The 21335-nt window shown below is 37.2% G+C and overlaps 1 protein-coding gene across 4 annotated transcripts in view; it reads right to left on the bottom strand.

Annotated features, from left to right (window-relative positions):
- LOC126928751 (tyrosine-protein kinase Src64B) overlaps positions 1-21335 on the bottom strand; it is an 86984-nt gene that overhangs the window by 21250 nt on the left and 44399 nt on the right. For 3 of the 4 annotated variants that reach the window (XM_050744444.1, XM_050744447.1, XM_050744445.1), the window contains exon 2: positions 20856-20922. The exons of the other annotated variant lie outside the window; for it this stretch is intronic. The gene's annotated coding sequence lies outside the window, so the exon portion shown is untranslated. The remainder of the gene's footprint in view (positions 1-20855; positions 20923-21335) is intronic. 4 annotated transcript variants of the gene reach the window in all.

Below are 21335 nucleotides of genomic sequence, written 5' to 3'. Positions count from 1 at the left end.
ATCGAAATAAAAGAGAACTGGTTTTCGAAGAAACGAACCAAATACTGGAGTATTCGAAATGATGTCCCTGTTCGTTAACACATTTTTCTCATCAAATATTGTTTCACTGCATCGTACGAGTGTTTCTTTCTATTGATTCATTTGAACTGTTTTTACTTTCCTTGTCTTCAGCGATACTATGAGGTCCTGGGGAATCCCAAAGTTTATACAAATTTTCACGAACATCAAGTATCAAGTAACAAGATTCTTGACAATTTTCAATACTTTTACAAACATTAAGTCACGTTAGCATCATACGATACTTGATGTTAAGTGTCTGGCTAATTTTCAATTACCATAAACTACATTCAGATATAAATTTCTCAATCTCAGAATCCCATCAGAGGATCGACATACATATGTACTTCCATTTCATTGTAGTAATTAATACCACAATTATCGACCGATAATATATACGCAAATATGTACGCTACACTATAATTAACTACTATAACCAACACTAATAATAATTACAGATCGCTATAATTAATCCGTCATAGTCTATATCTAATTAACGTATTTCGTTATGAGAAAAACAATTATTGCAATCGATTACAGTTTCTTCAATCTTAAACTGCAGCCTGGGATCTAATAATTCTATTCAATTGTCCTAAGATCGTTGGATGTCAGGAAAATAGTACAATAGGCGATAATAGGTCGTCCTTCTACCTCGACAGAAGTTCACCTTAGTTTCGTCAAAAGTATCCGTATAGCTCTAACAATTCCAAAACCAAAACCTTGAAATCAGTCGTTCATTTGATACTTCTAGCACGGAGAGAACAAAATTTCCAAGCAACATTTGTTAAAACTTTCTACGCGATAAATTCCACTTCCTACAAAGCTAATCCCATTTCAAGCCCATAAACTTACAAAATTTCACCGTATCTAAGACACCCTACACACATAATCCAGCGAAAAGCTACCCATCGAATATACCAAATTGAGAAAACGCTCGCTTAGTACTCGGATCGCATTCGACTCCTAAAAACATCATCAAATATTCTCGTTTGTTCCCTGGTAAGGACCTATCTATCGATGATTTTCAATGCAAAACGACATATATAATCTCGCATTCATACATGTACGTAAGTACATACATATATACCCAGATAATCCAGCGAGTTTTATCCACAAGCAGGGAACTCTAGGACCAGCAACCTCGTAGATTTGTCGAGCTTTTGCCCCAACCCTTGAATATCGTCTTCTTGAATGGATATATAAGCTCGTGATTTCGGGGACTACGCCCTTCCTAACCTTCCTACCCTTCATCCCCGACCGCCTCGGCGCGGCGCGGCGTCGCGCTCCAGGGGGTGGCCGATCGGACGTTATTGCGTTGCAGGGGCGTACGTAGGCCACGGTGTATGCACAGTGAATTTCCCTCTGTCCGATACACAAATGAATTCGCCGCATCTAGTTGGCGTTCGCGAAATACGATTACGCGATGATGAATCGTGCCGGGCAAATAATGTACTCGCGTGCCCATTAGAATGTCGGTCGCTAACGGAAACCCAGTTACGGGTCTCTCCCGATGGTTCTAGCGTATATACAGAAGGTTTAAAAAAAAGCGAGTGATATTTGAACGGTTGATAGGCCAAAGCGGTTATATAACCGTTGGTTTTCAAAGTTTTAGAAATTTTATTGCCAAACCATTTGATCGATGGTTAGCTTATGTAATTGCATTAATTTTCTTTGATTTATATCTTGCCAAGTTAACCGATTTGACAAATAAGCAGCTCATGTATGAGTATAATGAGCGTACCAGTTTCTAATTTCGATTACTAGCACGTAGCAATAAGGAAGTGTTTCGATATGCTTGCGGTTGATCATAAAAGTATTTATATAGGTGTGTTCTTCTTCTGAGATTTCTCTTTTAGCTTTATTACACGTAGTTGCAAGAGTAACGAGATCGAGCAACAACACCCAGCGATTTCGTAGGAAAGGTGAAAATTAATCTACGTCATCGAGGAACCGACCGATGAATCGCAATTTGACGTTCGCACCAAGTTTCGACGCGATAATTTTACGATATGATCTTGACGATCTGTTCGAGACTTTAACAAGCATCGAAGTTTCGCAGCGGTAGTCGACTTTTGGGATGAATGTCAATTTTCTAGGTTAAACGTTCCGCGTATATTATATCGTATATGCTGTTACTGGTTCGCAAAGACGAGTTTTATTTCAAAGTATTCTTCGTTTAATTCAAAGAATGTAAATGAGAAGCGAAAGAAATCGATGGACTACATTTTGATATTACTTTAGACGCTGTTAACCCAGATGTAGAATACGTTGTCTCCGTTTAATTCACCAGTAAGATATTAACCTGAATTTAATTTTTTTTTTTTTTTTTTTTTATGCTGAAACCGAGTCGATGAAATTATTAAGAAACAACATACCGCATTACGGTAAGGATCGTTGCCAACTATTGTACACGTTGTATCGGTACTTCATCCTTTCAGGGATCAATATTTACGTTACTTACATATTGAGAGCTCATTATGTTCTGCAAAATAGGCCAGGATAGTGCTTGACTCGCGACTTGTTAGCATTATGAGGCATATTCAAGCCAAAGTGGTTCACAGCAAATTGATACTTGTGTCATATTTGCAGACGATTAACATTTATCTCGTAATTTAGTTCTCTACAATTAAGTTAAATAGCTGAAAAATTATATATACTCGTATATTGAAATAAAAAAAATATACGTCATTTGAAACGAAAGAATAAATCGATGTGCTTTTGAAAATACGAACTGGTTAGTACTTTATACAACTATATGATATATATCAAATATATATTAAATTAATGTAATATACAATTTAATATACGAATGCGTTAAATTACGAAATATTAGATGTCATTAACTCTTAGTTGTGGAAGCCTCGGTCGATTTATTCGAAATCAAAGCAAACGTCCCCTAACTCCACAAACAATGTCACCTTTTTAGAGATTAAAAAGCGGCTATCAGAAACTGTAATGAGAAACTATTGCGCCTAACGTACGACTGATTAACCGTCGAACACACGGCACCGTGCGTTCTCATTTTACGGAAACGTCGCTTTTAAAAACCGTTGGATTGAAAATTCTTCCATTAACAATCTGTCCATCCACGCGATCCTCATCCGCCTTCAATTATCTCTATTTGTCATATAAAATGAAATCTAAAAGTCCATAACACGCATAAAGTATTGTCCGTAAAAAGTATCGGCACACCACTGTACTTGTTACAGTATTTACGCATTAACACTAGAACTACCGATAATTAACACGAAGTTATTTCTACCAAAACCAGGGAAAATGACTGGTCTTTAAAAAATACGTAATAATAGAATATTTTTATATTTATTGATTTATTACTTTCTTAGAGAAGCAATTCCATGTTATGCAGTACATTTTTGGTATTATTAATGCATCTGAGACCATGATCCCTAAACGAGGGTTGACAAATTTATAAAATTGTAGAACCAGTCATTTTCACTGGTGTGGTATTTCTAGTGTTAGCATCCAGCGACCGATCCGGAATTTTCCTGATATCTGATATCGTCATATTGAATGATACGCAGTAAAAATTTTAAAAACGTGTGGCAAGTTGTACAAAACAAGGAAACTGGTTAATTGGGGTTCGATAAACAGACTGCAGCACCCTTTTACACTTTGACAAATACCAGCCATTATGACTGGTATTGGTATAAATAACTTTGATATAAAATTATTTTCAGTTTGAATATATAAAAACAAAATAAAATTCATTATATTATTCTTTTAGTTATCGTTGCGAAAGTCATTACATCATTGTAGAAAAAAATATAACACGAAGTAGGAATTTTAAAATAAAATTGTAAAACCAGTCAATTTAACTGGCGTGGTAGTTCTAATGTTAATTAATTAAATCCAAATACCATTTAGTTCGCAGTATTATCGTATGACTATAAAAGTCAGAGGAAGTTTCAAAGGAAAGGAACAAATGCGTTTAAAGAAAATACTTAGTCGTTGAAACGGGGACAAAAGTGAAAATATTTTTTCAAACAGATACTTTCGTGAGCCAGTGAACATTCGTTCGAAAGCATTCGTTTTTCCCTATGCAGAAATCTACAGTTTTACATTGTAGCGAACCACTTCGTATTTTTGCTCCTTCTTTTGGCTATGCTTTTAGCTGAAATAAATACAAATACCAAGAGAAAGGGAAGTTACGAACGATGCTAGGGTTGCTTCTGACGGCACCGAATCCGGAGATGCCCCCAACTTGGACGAAAATTAGGGGTTGTAAGACAGAAATGGCTGCCTCCCCTCAAACATTTCGCGGAGGGACGTAGAAACGTAATTTGCAACGCCTTCGACGATGGCCTCGCGGTCCCTGCTTCTTGTCGTTGAAACGCTTCTTCTTGGTTGACGATGTGTCCACGTACCGTATTGTGGATCATATGTCTTCGTATAATATCTGTTTCTTTCACGTCGTAGACGCGATCGATAACGCATGGAAATCAATGTGCTTCCCTGATCATTTGCGTGGGATGAGTCACTTTCGCGAGGGCTTTGCGTGTATCGACGAGTTCGTTCGATATGAAGAAGAACAGAGCTTACATGGTCGGACTAATTTCGATAAAGTGCTGAAACTTTGATATTTCTGTTAATACGATTAAGAAAATGAAAGCTAAACAGAGATTTATTTTATTTGCTAAGTATTACAGTAAATACTCTGGAATTAAATTGGAATATTTTATATTTTATATTCTTGACGCATATCCTTGTTTTCCAATGAAGCACTTTTAGGTCAGATTCTATACGTTTCATTGGCATGGTATGAAATTTTTATAGCCATACGAAAACACTACTTAATGATACAAAATCTTATCGGTTATTATTTAATTGTTGTATTAAGTACGACGGCGCGGCAATATCTTCCGTAGTTGATATATAAATCATGAAATTCAAGCATCGTGGGGAATCTCAGGATTTGCATAAGAACGAAACGCTCTCTAAGGAAATGCTACTTAAGGAAACGTTCGTAAATAAAGGACGTACAAATTCTAAAACCGAAGAAAGTTCAACCCACGAAGAAACTGTGGCAGCGTTGAAAAACCAATATCAATGGAATTTAATTTTTTCTTCTTTATCTATTTTGACACTACGTTTGTACAGTACATTTACGATATAATAATAACAAAATAAATAAAAAAAAGAGACAGAGCGAATAATAAACATAGGAAAGAATCCTTCAGAAGATACCCTTAGGCTACAGCTTTCAACTTAAACGAAAGCACAGAGGGCTATCTCGCTTGTACAGACTATTCCATTGTAAATACCCAGCTTTTATCCAAACTCTAATCTTCGCAACGATCTACCTTGCCCGGATAGTCCCGTACCCTAACCACATATTTACAATGCGATTAGAAGGAAAAGTGGAACATCAGAGAATCTTCTGTAGTAGGAAACAGTGTCACCGGCTGATGAATAATAACAGTCGCCATATTGACTGGCAGACGTTGTACGACGCGACGCGACGATTCATTAGGTATGCTGGCAGTAGAGAAGATATACGTTTTAGAACGATTGCGGACTTCCTGTCGCGGATAATTAATCACGGTGCTGGTCTGGCTTGCAAGTGACTAAGGAGACTCGCTTCGTGGAAATTTTCGTACTCTTCTTCGGTCGGCGGATAAAAGTTGGCGCGCGTTTTTCATGGATCCCAGAGATACAGGGAGAGAGAGAGAGAGAGAAAGCTCAGCATGTTTCTCGAGTGGAAGAGTCGCGTTTGCCAGGCATTGCGTAGCCCGAAGGGAAAGAAGAAAATCACACGGAGGTGGTGGCAATTTCTTGGTCAGCGCTTCAACTATGACGCATTTGCATTTCCATCGAAGTTGCATCCAAATCTCTGACGCGTAGTGCGGTTGCTATCTTTGCGTCGGCCTCGGGGCTGGAAACGATCCCACGTACTTACATACTGCGGTCCCCATCGTTCCATCTAATTCCGTAGATGTCCTCCAGATACTTGGGATACCCGTTTCGTTTCTATTTCTGGGCAAGTTGGCTCGTTATTGGACCGAGGCACGATCATTGTCTTTGTACTCGGTTGTGTTGAATATTTTATCGATAGGATAGAGCAGCATCCTGCGTATGGCGAGATTAGAAGATTCCCATTGATGTATAACGCGATTTGAGAAATGACAAATGCTTCGTACGGGAGCAATAGCCGAAGATAGATTTCAAGATAAGGAATATACGAATTCCGAAGTCGAAGAATGATCCAAAGATCAATCAAGAAGAAATTCAAAACGAGGTGTCGGTGGGATTTAATGTTCAGTTTTAAATCATTCTGGCTATGTATATAGCGAAGAAGAAAGTTTAAATTTTTATTGCTTAGAATGTTAGTTTCTGTTATACCAAAGGAACTTTCCATTTAATTCAGATATTTTGCGCTCTCTTATATATCCTGTCCTATACGCTCGGATTTACTTTCTTCAATGGAATCATATACCTTTCACTTCGCTGCTCGATACAATTCGTCATACTTTTTATTTCGTTGATTTACGTGTGCTATCGTTTACTTCATCGTTATACTATCATACTCTCAGCAAATAATCTACTTATTGTAATTATACGTTTCTATTCTTCAAACCGCAGTGACAAATTCTGATAAATTATAAACGTGACATTTTATCATGTGAAGATGGAATAATTATTACACTACCTTTAACTACCCTTAATAACTTTCAATAGCTTTGTATTAAAAAATTCTACGCGTTATAAACCGTAGAAAACCTTTCTCGAAACACGATATACTAAATGTAAGTACGTATACTGATTGTGAGTCAGCATACGAGCCAAAATTTATCGTGTTCCTGAATGGACCCTCAGACCTTCGGATCTTCCCAACTAACCAGCCCAACACGTGAGCTCACGAATGACGTCAGCCGATCAGTTCAAACAGGGTCAAAGATCTCCAGTTGCTCGACCGATGACTAGAGTCTAATGTGACTCCCACTGGGATCATCGCCTCCCATTTCCATATTTCTTCGCAATAGATCGGCGAATTTATCGTTTCTCGTTTCGCGTCAGCGCAGCGGAAGCACGAGCAGAAATTATTTCACGCCTCGTTCCGTAACGGCTACTTGCGTCGTTCGAGCGAATCCTCCTCGTTCTGGGTCGAAGAAGCTCACAGCACCAATTTCGTAGACCCGTGGCATCGATTATTATTAAGTCGGTTAAGGATTAATTAAGTAACGCGGTAAAATCTCCGTTTCAGGGAAACACAGAATAAGGTGATACGCAGAGATAAAGACACACTTTTAACGAGGCTTTCGAACTTCTTGCAAAACTTTCAATAGCAGAGATGATACACGGTGTCTACCGTAGAACTTCAGCGATTGGAGAGAGAGTAACCACTCGTGAGAAAAATTGGGAATAGAAATAAGAAAAATGACAAGAATTCTCACCTTCTTATTCGATAGTTCTTTCTAATGTCAGACAATACACTAAAACAGAAAAAGAACAAAAGACATATGCATTTTAATCGAAGAATTATAATTGTAATAAAATAAACTATACCCAGGTACAAAAAGATAAATTGATTCCTAGCGAAATCGTAGAACGTTCGTGACACAGTGAACTTACGTGTAGTATACTTCGAAAGAACAGTGATTCGCCTATAACGTTCAACAAGAGAAAAGATCAACCGAGTGAAATCTCTGGATTTCTTCGGGACTGTTTGTTCCGCGTCGTTGGTCCACGTTTCTCCTGGTTTATCGGTCGTCCAAAAAGCGTGCTCCTTCACCGTACCTTTAGGACGTGACACGTTTTAGCAGGCTCTTTGTCCGAACGGGGGGATTAAACGTTTCGATGAAACCTTAATCGTGCGGTTAAAAATTGAACTCCGGATACTTGATCGGAAAAAAGAAAATGCTCGCTGATTTCTAGATACTATACTTCATTTAGACGGTATAAAACAGAATACATTTTACATATACAACAGAATGTATTTGTCACAATTTCTTTTATAGCAACTTGAAAATTGTTTACTTTTTTCCAACACGTTAAAAAGAATTTTACTTTTGCGAACAAAATTTCTTATCTCCGATCTTTTCCAAGTTAGCTCTTAAGTCTTAAGCTGTTGAACTTTGGAGGGTGATTACACCCCTCATACTTGAATTACCACAGCTATCAGAAAAGATACATATCTGCTACCTTTTACTGTTTTTCGAGCCTACAATATTTTGTCCAGCAGGACTTTACTTTGTTGGGCGAAGCCTCGTAACGAAGGTACGTGATAAAAGTAATAAAAATTCTAAAAATTAACGATCACAGTTACACTTTATCACACTTTATCGTAGACTATCCGTGGCCCACCAAACGCGTCACACATTAACACGCGGATCCTTGTAACTTATAATTGGAAGGTCGACGACGGATCGTCATCTTGAACGTAACGGGTTGAAGAGACGCCGAGTGGACACACGCGGAAAAATCCACGGCTCTGGCGATTCCAATGTTTCGCGTTTCACCGAAGCGCAATTAATTCCGCGCGAGAACATCGCGTTACTGAACGAATTCATTAATTTCATCGACAATTTTTAGCGCGGAAAGACGAAGAAAGGGGAAAAATATTTCGTCGTCAATTAGTATTCCGCGCAAGAGCCTTGATGTTCGCGCTGAATTTCCTTCCTCGTGAAATTAGATTTACGTTATAATTAATTTCGTGCGAAAGATGAGGTTGAATTTTGAAAGTTGCTTCGTTAATTTTGTCACTGCCGCTATTTATTCAATGGAAATTTAAATAGAAGATATACCTACAAAGCATTCTATCTTTTTATCGTTTTAACTAAACTTTGCCAATATGAGCAAGAAATAAGCGACGAAAAAATTTCTAACCGAACAACGATAATCGAACGAGCGACAAGCAACGAATAAAATTGTATTCCTAGTTAAACATTTTTGGTAGAAAATACGTAGAAAAATCAATATAGAGTTGGAGAAATTTTTGATGAAAAAGGCGCGGTAGTTCGAGTAAACAGAAAAATAACTGTTTATTAACTTTATCGTTGACTTTAAAAGATATACAGCAAGAACATATAGCGGTCTATGAAAGATGATGGAGTTCGCGCAGTATTGCTTTGAGAAGGAAAGCCAAGATGAATTTTAAATAACACGAGATTCAAATAAAACAGGAAGAAAATAATACGAGAGTGTAAAGAAGCATTGTCTTCGTTGTTCCTGTTCGAGGAATATTCCTCTTATTTATGAGCTTAAATCTATCACGTGCCTCGACCTTCCCTGCTTGAAGAAAATAAAAAATACGACAATTCCTAGCTGCGACAGCATGTTTTCTTAATTAATTAGAAAATATTAAATAATTACTGGAAAAATTACAACTTGGAAAGATCTATATATGTATATAGTCTGTTTAACTGGTTAATTTTCGATTAGATTTATCAGAAAAATGGAAAAATTCAAAGTTTTATTATTTTTATCCAGTGGATTTTTTAAATTTATAATTTGTGAACTAGTTTCCGTCTGATATTTTTCAATCGATATAATTTTTGTTATATGAAAGCGATTATTGAGGCGAATTCAACGCTCAATAATGTAATAGTATTAATTTACTGACATTGAAATATATATATATATATATATATAAAGAAATTTTCTACAGCTTTTAATGAATTTATTACGCAAAACAATAGAATTTCGTAACTATATTCGATAAATGTAACGTCATAAATTTTCAAAATAGATATTTATTTTAATTCTTGTGTTTCAGTGAAAAATAAATCGCGTTGGTCATTGATCTCGTATACCTATAATATGGAGATTCATAGTCTGTAATATTATTTAATATTTCGAAATTAACTGAGAAAAAGCAACTACGTATCTATCACTGGAATTACGTTCTTCTTTTCACTAGTAGACACTGAATATCTATGCAAATTTATATCGTTATGAATGCAACTAAAGAAATACAACCTAAGCAGACTAATGTCACCTATCCACCAAATCGTGGAATAACATCTATCAACTAAAATTATATTCTTTAAGATTCATTTTAAGATATGAAGAGTTGATTTTTTGAAGATTCTCAAGATTAAAAACGCGTCAATTTAAATTGCAAATTGCAAAGACTAGGATGCGTTGATTTAAAATCAACAGTGTATTTTATTATATTTTTAGGGGATTGTACAGCATAGTATCGTATGATTTTGTACTGATATTTAAATATATTAATATTGTATTAATAGATATTGAGAATTTAATTCTTATATGAAAATTAAATTTAGGTTAATTGAAATAAATATTATATTTATTGTACTGTATTTTTCAGGGGTTGTACAGTATAGTATATTATAATATAATTTTATATTAATTTAAAAATATTTAATATCATATAGTAGTATTGTATAGTATTATATATATTTAGATGAAATGTACATACAAATGTCAGTGAATGCTGTAGTTTGGACATTTGCTTCTTTCAAATTTTCCTTAAACGTGCCAACACGTACAGTTCCAAATTAGATCATTTACGCGTGTCGATAGTGTTCCTCATGATACGTAACTCACGGGTTAATTTCATCCCTTCGCGTCGTCACTGACGACAAGATACGCGGTGAGAAGTTGGTTTCCCTTTGGCTACTAATTCTTCCTAAGTTTCAACGAAATCTGTGTGCGGCTATGTAACTAACTTCCGGCTTCGTCGGCGTTAAAAGCAACTCAATTATTTCTTGAAACCTGGCGATCAAGTCACGGTAGTGAATTTAATATCGTGGATATCGACAAGGAGCTTATAAATAGGAGGAAACACGGCACCCTCCGCTATATCGATTATGAAATAAGAAGAGCTCTTCCCTCCCCCTGCCCTTCAGCTTGGAAACACATCTCTAGCAGGCATTCGCGAAGAGTTATACCCGTCGTAGAAAAGTCAATAGAAACTCGAGACAACTGCAGTGCATAAAATCAATAAAATCAGTTTTTCAAGTCTCTTCTCCCTGACGCTCTTGCCAGGTCTTCCGCGTAACCGCAGCACACCTTTATGCGTTCTTTATGGAAATCAGACTACGGTATTACGTTGATTACGGTTGCTAACGACGAAAGAAAGAGCGTGTTCGTGCGTAGTCGATGTAAAAACGGTGAAAATAATTCATAGATATCGTATCAAGACTGTGGGAGAAGAATATGACAATTTCTATTTTTTATTCCTTTTGAAAGAACAGTTTTAAAGTTCAATACACAGCCGGTTGATATAGAGAACAATTATAGAAATTCCTTTTATTTGATTTTTAATTTTTAGGTAAATTAACGTATTCCTGTATTGCCTTTCTGGCTTCAAAGATGTTCCACGATATTAAGATATTGTTTCATTTATTCTGATATGACGAAGAAAGAAGATTAGTCCTTAAGGCATAGGAAGAGTGTGTTTAAGGAGAATAAAGTCTAATCTGATATTCGTAGTATTGATATCATTATGAAACTAATCTTACAAGAATTCCAAGTAATTTCGACTTATCGCGATAGAAGAAATTTGCGGATTTGTCACGGTTCACGCCACTCCTGCTGTAGAGAAACAGAAACAGGTTTCGAAATTCATTAGGTTCACAGATGCTAAAACATCGTGCATTTAATAGTGTAATAACCCGACTGAATGTATAATTTAGCACGACGTGTTTGAGCCTGCAGAAGTATCTACGTACAGTAACTTGTGTAAGTTTGATTAGACCAACGATCATGTTTAATGCTGGAATATTAAATGCCTCGCTAATATGGCTATATTTGTTTCTGCGATCGTAACGGGTACACCATTAGTTAAATATGACAAAATACGCATTACAAATCGAATTCTATTTTTTGAACGATTCCATGCTACATACCTTGAAGTTTACCAGCTTTCAACGAACAACTGACAAACAAAATACATATTTTTCTCTATAACTCTGGAATGTTACAAATTTCCAACTGTAACTCTGCTCGACATGGTTGAATAATAGACGGGAGAAAATATAATAATCGAAACTTTGCGATATTCTCGAGTAAAATTTGAATTTTCTCTTAAAGGGCCGAATTAATTCACTCGCCAGCATCAAACGACAGAGATCAAAGCAAGATTATTCTAATTTTGCGATCGTTATCATAACCATCCAGCACGATTCACGTCACGTGCACAAGAGAAAATACACGCGTAACATCCTCCTAACGATAGACCGACGTTCTGCGGCAAAGAAAACGGGACACAGTCGATATCTTGATCGAACGTAACACGAAAGATCAATCGAAAGAGATAACAACGGCTCATGGTCGGAGCTGAAGGGATCCATCGATCGGATCGCGACAGATCGATGGCTGAGACGCGAGTCCGACTCGTGTGTTTCGAAGGCGAACGTCGACCTCGTTTAACCTCGTGACTCGGTGACGTCTACCGTAGCAGGTACCAAGCAGCGGAGAGAGGGTTGTGTGTTCCATGACTATGACTAACAATAAGTCACGGAACATCCGTGAGTCACGAGAGCTAGAGCCAGGTCAGCGTAGCCCATCGCTTGCCGACGAAGAATAGGACGTCGTTAGCCGCGACTCGAGGAGCTCGACCCGCGGCTTTCCAGCGCCACTTAACCCTCGCCGTGTCGCGTTACGCGCCCTTGCGTTCGTGCAGGCCTCTCCATCGACCCAAAATTGTGCCCAGCCAACCGACCAATAGGACCATGGGACCTTTTTAATGTAACTCTGTTTTTTATATTACAGAAACGTACTATATACTACTACTCATCGTACTTTACAAAGACTCTATGCGTAGTCGGTCGCAATAAAATTCGAACACTGTACACTTTTAATTCCTGTGTCTTCGATAAATGTACGAGGATCAACAAAGATCTATCACGCTACGTTACATTAGACTACGTAGATAGACCTTCTATGTGGAAGAAACTTTTGAGTTATTATATATCGTTGTTTAACTATTAACCCTTTGCACTGCTATGTCGAGTGTGACTCGACATTAGTTTTTATCTCAGGAGCTCGTTTGTCGAGTCCTACTCGACATTTTTTCATTGCCACCTCTTTTTCTGAAACGTGCGAAAGAAAAGCAGGATTGCATCCTGGAAATTGTTCCAGGGTATATCATACACTTAAAAATTACAAAATACAACAATAGTGTGAATAAAACTGGTATTTAAGTGAATTTCTTTTATTTATTTAAATTGTCTTATTTTTTTAGTTAAAGTAAATTTCAAATAAAACACTTAGAAGCGTTAGGAGCTGCTGGTAACGAAATTGAAATAAAATTCGGAGTGCGAAGGGTTAAAAGAAACAGGGAGAAGGAGGGAACTTTTGTGCGAGGAAAAGTTTCGCTCGCTAGTACTAATTATACGCGTAAAACTAAACAACAGCTAAATTATACGCGCAAAGCTAAAATTAATAACGATTATTCACGAAAGTTTAATATTTAATTGGACGTGTCATATATTTGACGACGATGTAAATTTGTTGGCATAGTGGAAATAAGTTTCTCGAACGATCAACAAGAATTTGTTTCTATTCTCCTTCCAAACACTTCGACTTCGAATCATAGTTATTTCGTGTAATTCGAAGCTGGAAAACGACTCGTAGATCTTAGCTCGATCGAAAAATAAATCACGACGGCTGAGAAAGGTTCTCGCCTTCGACGTTCAGCCATTGACACAACAAGTTTCCAATCGAATCCAGACTTCTTCCCGACTTTTTACTTTTTCCTCGAGTTTTCCCTCCAACATTTTTAGTTTCCGAGTTGCTCGGTCGGTCGAAAGAGGAGTTGCTCGCGATAGAAAAATCGCGGCACGGGAAAACTTGAGAAGAAAGCGGTGTTCAGGACGTAGAACGATATTCCGCACTTTCGAGAAACACCCGATTCAGCGACTTTCCTCCGTTTCGCATTCTTCTACGTAAGTACACGTGACGCGCATGTAACGTGCCGCTTAGCCGTATAACGAATCTGAATGTCATCTTTCTCGCGTCTAGTCCTATCGGACGATGACCCATAACACTGAATATATGTGGCTGAATCGTAGGTTCGTTGCAATTATTTTTCACAATTATAAGTATCTTCTTTCGACGAAGCGGACGATACATCGTCCGATGTATTAAGCTTTTTACATATGTATTGAATTGGCAACTAAGTGATTGCGGATTTTGTCAATACCACCTAATGACAGAATCCGCAATCACTTAGTTGCCACCCCAAATATGTAAAATCTACCTGTCAAATTTCCTTAAGGACTGGGAAGATTTTATTTTACCGATCGAATAATTTGAAAAAATGGAATTATTATATCCGAACGCAGTGTCCAGGGACTATAAGTACTGTACGTATACCTTTCTCGACCATACACACGTACACACGCACGTAAAATCGATATCACTTATACGAGCAGCCTCGCAGCAATCATTTCAACTGTGCTCAAAAAAAAAAAAAGAAGAAAAAGAGAAGAGAAAGAAAAAGGAAAGGACGAGAACGGCCCCGATGGCCAAATGAATCTTCAACGGTACATTGCACCTATTGTTCGAACGGTGGAAAATTGAAGTCGAAGCTGCGAGCCAGCTGATTAAAGGGTCCCCCCTCCAATTCGGGCTCGTTACGAGATTGCTCGTGACCTTCGGTCAATTCCTTCGGGACAGAGGGTCAAACAAAGGATCGATATCTGTAAAAAAAAAAGAAGAGGACAGAGGGAAAAAAAAGGAAGAGAAACGCGGAGGACGCGAGGACGAGGTTTTTTTCAGGCTCGTGGAAATTCCTTTCACCCGGTCAGCAAACAGATGACGAAGAGGAAGAAGAGAGGACGGAAGGAGAAATAGGAGAAGGAGTAGGGAAAGAAAACGTCGAGCCATTTAACCACGGAACGAGGTCAAGAGCTTTTCGCGGTTCCGCTTTCATCCTTCCAATTCTTCGGGGATTAATAGACCATCCCGTGGGAACACAGTCGCTACGTGATCCGTTGTGCCGCGTTACGTTCGCCTTATTGAAAACAAAATCGGCCAGTGAGCCAGCGTGGAAAACCGAATTAAACTCTATCGCTGCCTGCTACAGGAGATGACACGAGAATATTTCCGGCGAGCCGAGAGGTCTCGAGTGCCCTGTGCTTGCTCAAGTTTTCGTTTCCCCATTTCGAATATTGTACGTTCTCGCGGTGCTGCGAGTTTCTGACAGGCTCGGCGACCGTAATTATTTTTCTCTTTCGGAATTTAATTACGCTCGCTGTTTTGCAAGGAACATGTTTCCAGGTCAAAGGAGTATTCTGCGAATAAGTAAACAATGGTGCAAATGGGCGAAGGATGTACGATACGATATGTATAATCCAAAGAGGGATATCGTAAGGATTACCTTAGTATCGGCTGGTTTTCGAGATATCATTCCCCTTGAAACGAATTCGACTCGATAATATCACACTTATATCAGTTATATCGGTTAACCCAAAGTTATTAAAAAATACACAAGGAGCTAAATAGATATCCATGCGATACAGAGTGAAGCATTTTGCATGGAAGTTGTATTTATAACCTTCGTCCCCAAAAACCAGATAAACGCAAGAAACGATACACAACATACAGTGTCTAGAGGATTTTTCTAAATGTTTCTTTCAGAAATTTCCAAACCTTTGCGTCTACCAATGGCAACATATTTAGAAGCGATAATTTCAAAGAATCTTCCATTTCAACGCGTACAAATCAACTTCAAGATAGAATTACGATAAAAAAATAAAGAAAGCGTAAAATTATCTTTGACCGCTAAGCGCTAGTTTTTGTCACGCCCTGTATCCTCTACTGGTCTACTAGAATCGACAAGAAATCGACGGTTCCACGATTACTTTTAATTTATCACCAATTCCACTATTAAGTCCAGGCAATTGTCGATCTCTGTTCAGTTGGTTAGCCTCATTCTCCTGCTTTCCTCTCGTTTCTTTTGATAGAGTTTCGTTGGATTCGGCGTTGAGGGCGTCCGGTGAACGGAACTCGCCTCCAATCGTCCCAAGAGTTATATCCTCTGAGAATTATAACCACTGGGGGAAACACAACCTCTGGTAGGATATTAGTAGTTGAACGAGCTTTACCTGCTGCTCTCTCAACAAGGTATACGAGAGCCAAAAGTGTCAAAGGTGGCCTCTTTTCTTTCCGCAGTGTTAGAACACAAAAGGAAGATGTCCATCTTTGGAGAATTGCTGATCTTCCGTCCCAGAAACAGCGTGAGGCCACGTCGAGTTTCGACCTTCCGTTTTCTTCTCGCCTTTTATTTCTCCTTCTTTTTTATATTTACGATATCGTCGCGAAGGATGAAACACGATAACGCTGAATTATGTGCACTTTGACCCTTAAAGGTCGATATATTCCTAGAGTCGTACGTATACAACATACAATTAGATTATTAATGAAGCTTTATAAACGACGGCTTGCAAGGTTACAGTGTTGATAAATTCTCTCGTAGAATAGGAATAATACAAAACAAAGTTTCACGAATAAATTTTACGAACTAGAAGAGAACGGATTATCGTGTTTAACATTTTTTAATTTGCACGAGAGAATAGTCAGTTTATGTAAATTCATATTTTTACAGGCGTAAATAAAACAAAGTTGTACATGAAAGTAGAACGCGAATAAATGTGTTTTTCTTTTTAGACGTTTTACCTGATACATAATATATTTACACGATCTTAGTTGTAAATAATTACTGAAAAATGATCGATTAACCGCTTTTTCTTAATCATTGAGCGATTATTGATTTTACGAGTTAAACAAAAAACAAGTTGCAGCTTGTAGCTTGCAGAGTAAAAATGCCATGGAAAATGCCATGGAAGAAAAAAACTATACTGATCCATCAAAGAAAGGTGAAGGTTGTTAAATGTCTTCTCTTATGTGGATTATGATGCATACTCTTAGTACCACCTACATTTTTTAACGTTTCTGAGTAAGGATGCGTGTGAATCGGTCAGATGGATTAAAAGCATACGATAAACAATTAATTTTAGAAAAATGTCATTGAGGTTGTTTATAAGAGGAATCGATATTTCAAGTTGCACAAGTTTCGTTACATTTATAACGTAACTAATTTTGTTTCAAATCAAACGAATATATATTTTATATGACAGTTCTTCTATCGAACAACACTACGTAATAAATTTATAAGCGAGTGAAAAAAGATGTAATCGTGTATAATTTTAATTTTAATTTTTACACAGAAAAGAATTATACACATTAAAGTCCTTCTTCTCTATAGATTCAACAAAATTGGATATCCTTGATCGAACAGAAGTTTTTCTTTTATCATACAGCTATTTTAAATTTTATTTACAATAAAAATAAAAAGCTTCCACGTGTTAAATGATTAACTACTATAAAAATCACAAATGACAAGATAGGAATAGAAAATTAAATAAACAAGGATAACGTTTGAAGTGTTTAACGGTTGAATGGTAAAAGATGAAGAGAAAACGTCCGAAGAGTTTTAGAGAAAGCTTCATGAATCGAAATAGAGTGTCGAAGACAACGTTGATGCGATTATTTCCAGCAAATGGAAGACAGTAGAATTGCGAAGCGGTCAATTGAAAAACATTAAAAGGACGTAGAACGTCGCTGACGACTATCGAAGGAATTCAATCCGTCATTAAAACGATCACTCTGTATCTGTATTCATTGCGTACTTCATTCGCGTACGGACGTTTTATTTTATTGATCGTTTCCCAAACTCGTTTCCCAAGCTCGTTTGTCTCGAGTATTTTAAGCAGGCAGGTATTGAAAATCATTGGAAGGACTTAGGGTAGCCTACAAAAGCCCATTGAAAATTCTAATCCACGCTCGAGTGTCCTTACAGAAGCGCCTTTCAGTTGGAAACTAAGATTTTGTTCTCCGAGAATTCTCACAGGGACTTTTATATACAATTCTGAAGCTTTTACCTTCGTTTTACGTTACTTTGAGATTCGCACCACGAAAGAGAAAAGGATCAAACTCGATATTGCTTAAATGTATGGAAACAACGTTGAAAATGTATCACGAATACGTTAATTATTACTAAATTGCGGATATTTATGCAAATTCCTATCTTTGTTGTATCGTAGTAAATTGAAGAAATGAAATTTAAGTAGAAACTTCCCTTTGTCTACTAAATATAGCAACTACCTTACTTTACATATCATACCTAATTTTTTATTATTTTCTACATTTCTGAACCTTTAAATTTCCCATAAAAATCCGCAATCTAGTCGTAACGTGTTCGGGTATTCCCTGATATTTAATACGAAATAAGAAATCTTTCAATTGATAAAACTTTCTATTGCTTTCATTTCCTAATTATTTTATTATAAATCTACTAGATATAGGACAATACGTTAACATTTATAACCGACAGTCCGCCTATATGTCTGCCACTCTGTAATTAGCGACCGAATTACGATTTTCTGATGGGAAAAATAATGCTTAAATCGCGAGAAATATAGTCGACCGAGCATATCACCTTTAGGGAAATATTAAGGATTCAGAGCGCGCTATAGGCGTTGCTAGTTGCTAGCTTATCTAGACACGTCCGTGAAAGCACGGGAGACGACGGCCAAGGATCCCCTTGGCTCTTGCGTCTTTCGCTGATTTCCAATTTAACCGTTCAAGAACTATCTAACTGGTATTTTACGTTCACCAAGTGATCGCCCAAAGGGTGCATGCTTTCACAATAGGAGATTTAAGAGTACTTATCGTCTTTTTCCACGTGATAACGTATCGCTCGCTCAAACAGAGGGAAATAATGTTAAAGATAAACGCCAGAGGCAAATTTATATAGTGGATCTTCCGAACACTGGATAACCTTTTTCATAACTTTCAGACGTTATTATTTTACAAGATGCTTGCTGTACACCTAAATCGTGTCTTTGTAGGTCGTTTAGGTTTTCTTGAAGAAGATAAGATTTGAATTTGGGTTCGGATAAGAATATCTATTTTAATATGTTCGTTGATTAATACGACATTAAGATAAATTTGACGTGCATACGTATGATATGCTGCTCTTTTTGAATAATTTGCTTGGAAAATCATGGCGAGATGTAACAAGGTTCCTCGTTAACGCGTGAGACGAGAATACATTTGCAAACTTATAAACCGAATAATATTCGTGGCTGCCTCATACGTTAATAAGGAACCATGTTGCGTTTCAGAATATAATATAATTAAATTTATCTCATTCGCGAGATTGTTAGATATTGTATCGATATGAATATGAATTCAATTAATTTGTCTATAATGTTTCCAACTGCACGATGCTGAGATAATGTTAGTTTCGTCAGTATCCTTTAGAATAAACGAACCAGTTCTTGAAAAGTAGGCAATGCAAGAGTCTAAATCGACGACTCGAATTAACAATTGTAATTAACGATATCGTTACGTATCGACGATGAATTGTATTATTTATTAAATTAGAAAAATTATCTTTTTGGAAAATCTTTTGCAAGGAAATTCGACCACGTCCGAATGAAATATGATAATGGATAATTAAACATACGAAACAAGAGAAAATTTGAATAACGATTTACTACAATAGCAATGTTATAAGTGCAAGTAATCGTCATCGGAGAGTGAGATCCAATTGATCGACACACGTAACACGAAGACAAAAGCAGACGAGCGTTCAAACGGTATTTTAGTCGTCCGTGTTTTTCCATTTTCTAAATAAAGCCGCATTATAGCGGCGACCATCTACACAAAAGCGGCGCAAAAATGAATACAACCGGGCAACGCGATTACAACCAACGAAGCATACCTTTTCCCACCAGCCTGACAAAGCGTCCACGCGTAGAGAAACTTCAGGATGTCGCGGGTACAACTACAGTCCCATTGCAACCAAACAACATACAGATAAAGAGAAAGAAATAAAAAGAGAGAGAGAGGCATAGAATTGGATAGCGATAGAGACGAAACGAGTAACGAGAGAAGAGAGAAAGGGATGGCGAAAAGGATGGAAACGAAGGGGATTCGTTTAACTTTTCCAACATTACGATTCAATGGACAACGAACGACGCGGCTTTTGGAAAAAAACCATCGATCCTGGCTCACCTTACTGGTTACGGGTTCTCTTATTTTCTTTATTATGTTCGCCTCTTCTTTCGAACGAACGCGTAAGTTCGTTCTCGCGTTTGGTCATCGAGTATGCGAGCCGCGTGTATAAGGGACTTCCTTCGTGCACTGACAATCATCGCGTGGAACGTAGTCATCGTCTGCGACGCTCGAAGACGATACCCAAGTACGTGACGATTTATGTGAACACCGGAAGCTGGTTGAACGTGAGATCGAAATCGCCGGAATCGATATGTTCGACTGATATATAGATTCTAGGGGTTATACGGTTTACAGATGTTCGTACGGAGAAATCGGATATACAGAAATGTCGATTTCGAAAATTTGACAACTCGTGCAATATCTTTGATTTTCTAGTTAACGCGAGATGTGCAATTTTTGATATCTCAGCTGCTTCAATAGTTTCCTCCTTCTTTTTTATTAGCGCAATCGCGAAGTTTCATCGGATCTCAACACTTGTCGATTGTTAAATTCGTAATCAATAACGCGTTTACGTTCCCGTTGTGTTGAGTTTTAGAACACGAAATTTCCGACTTAAATCGTTTGATACGCCGTTTTAAAACTAAGAATAAACTGGCAACTAAATGATTGCGGATTTTGCCATTAGGTGGTATTGACAAAATCCGCAATCATTTAGTTGCCAACCCAATAAATGTCTACATCTCTTTTACTGTTCAATGTATATGTATGCTTAAAAATTTCATGTATGTATTACTATATGACATATGTACGTATGTACACGCTGAAAGAAACAAAGAACGAACCTCAATCTGAAGTTCAGCTCGAGTTCAGCTTCTATGACACGCGTCCTCCCTTAGCCATTGGACATTTCTGAAACACATCGTTTACTTATATTTAGTGATTTTCGCGTGGTTATTATATTTTAAGGTGTTAGAATACACATTTTTATTCAAATATCATTTTTGCATATATCACAAATGAAGTAATTAATATTTCCTTCATATTCGACATTATTAAGTCAAGCTCGTTACATTTGTTGATAACAAAATTACGCGTAACACTCGAACTCGAATCTTTTTTCAATTTCCTCTATTCAAAATTCTCCTGTAGGTACCGTAAAAGATACAACACGTATTTTGTTCTTTAGAATCTCTGCATATAATGTTAATAAACGCGTACAATGAAAGTTGCCTTGATTATTTGTTATTTCCCACGAAGCCACGCAAATTCTTCGAAATTTCATTTTTTAGCAGATTAGATTTCCAAGATAAATACAACAAAAT

This window comes from Bombus affinis, chromosome 2 (assembly GCF_024516045.1).
Source record: "Bombus affinis isolate iyBomAffi1 chromosome 2, iyBomAffi1.2, whole genome shotgun sequence".
Classification (NCBI taxonomy): domain Eukaryota; kingdom Metazoa; phylum Arthropoda; class Insecta; order Hymenoptera; family Apidae; genus Bombus; species Bombus affinis.
The sequence above is the reverse complement of the archived record's forward strand: the minus strand, read 5'-3'. Positions and strand labels throughout refer to the sequence as shown.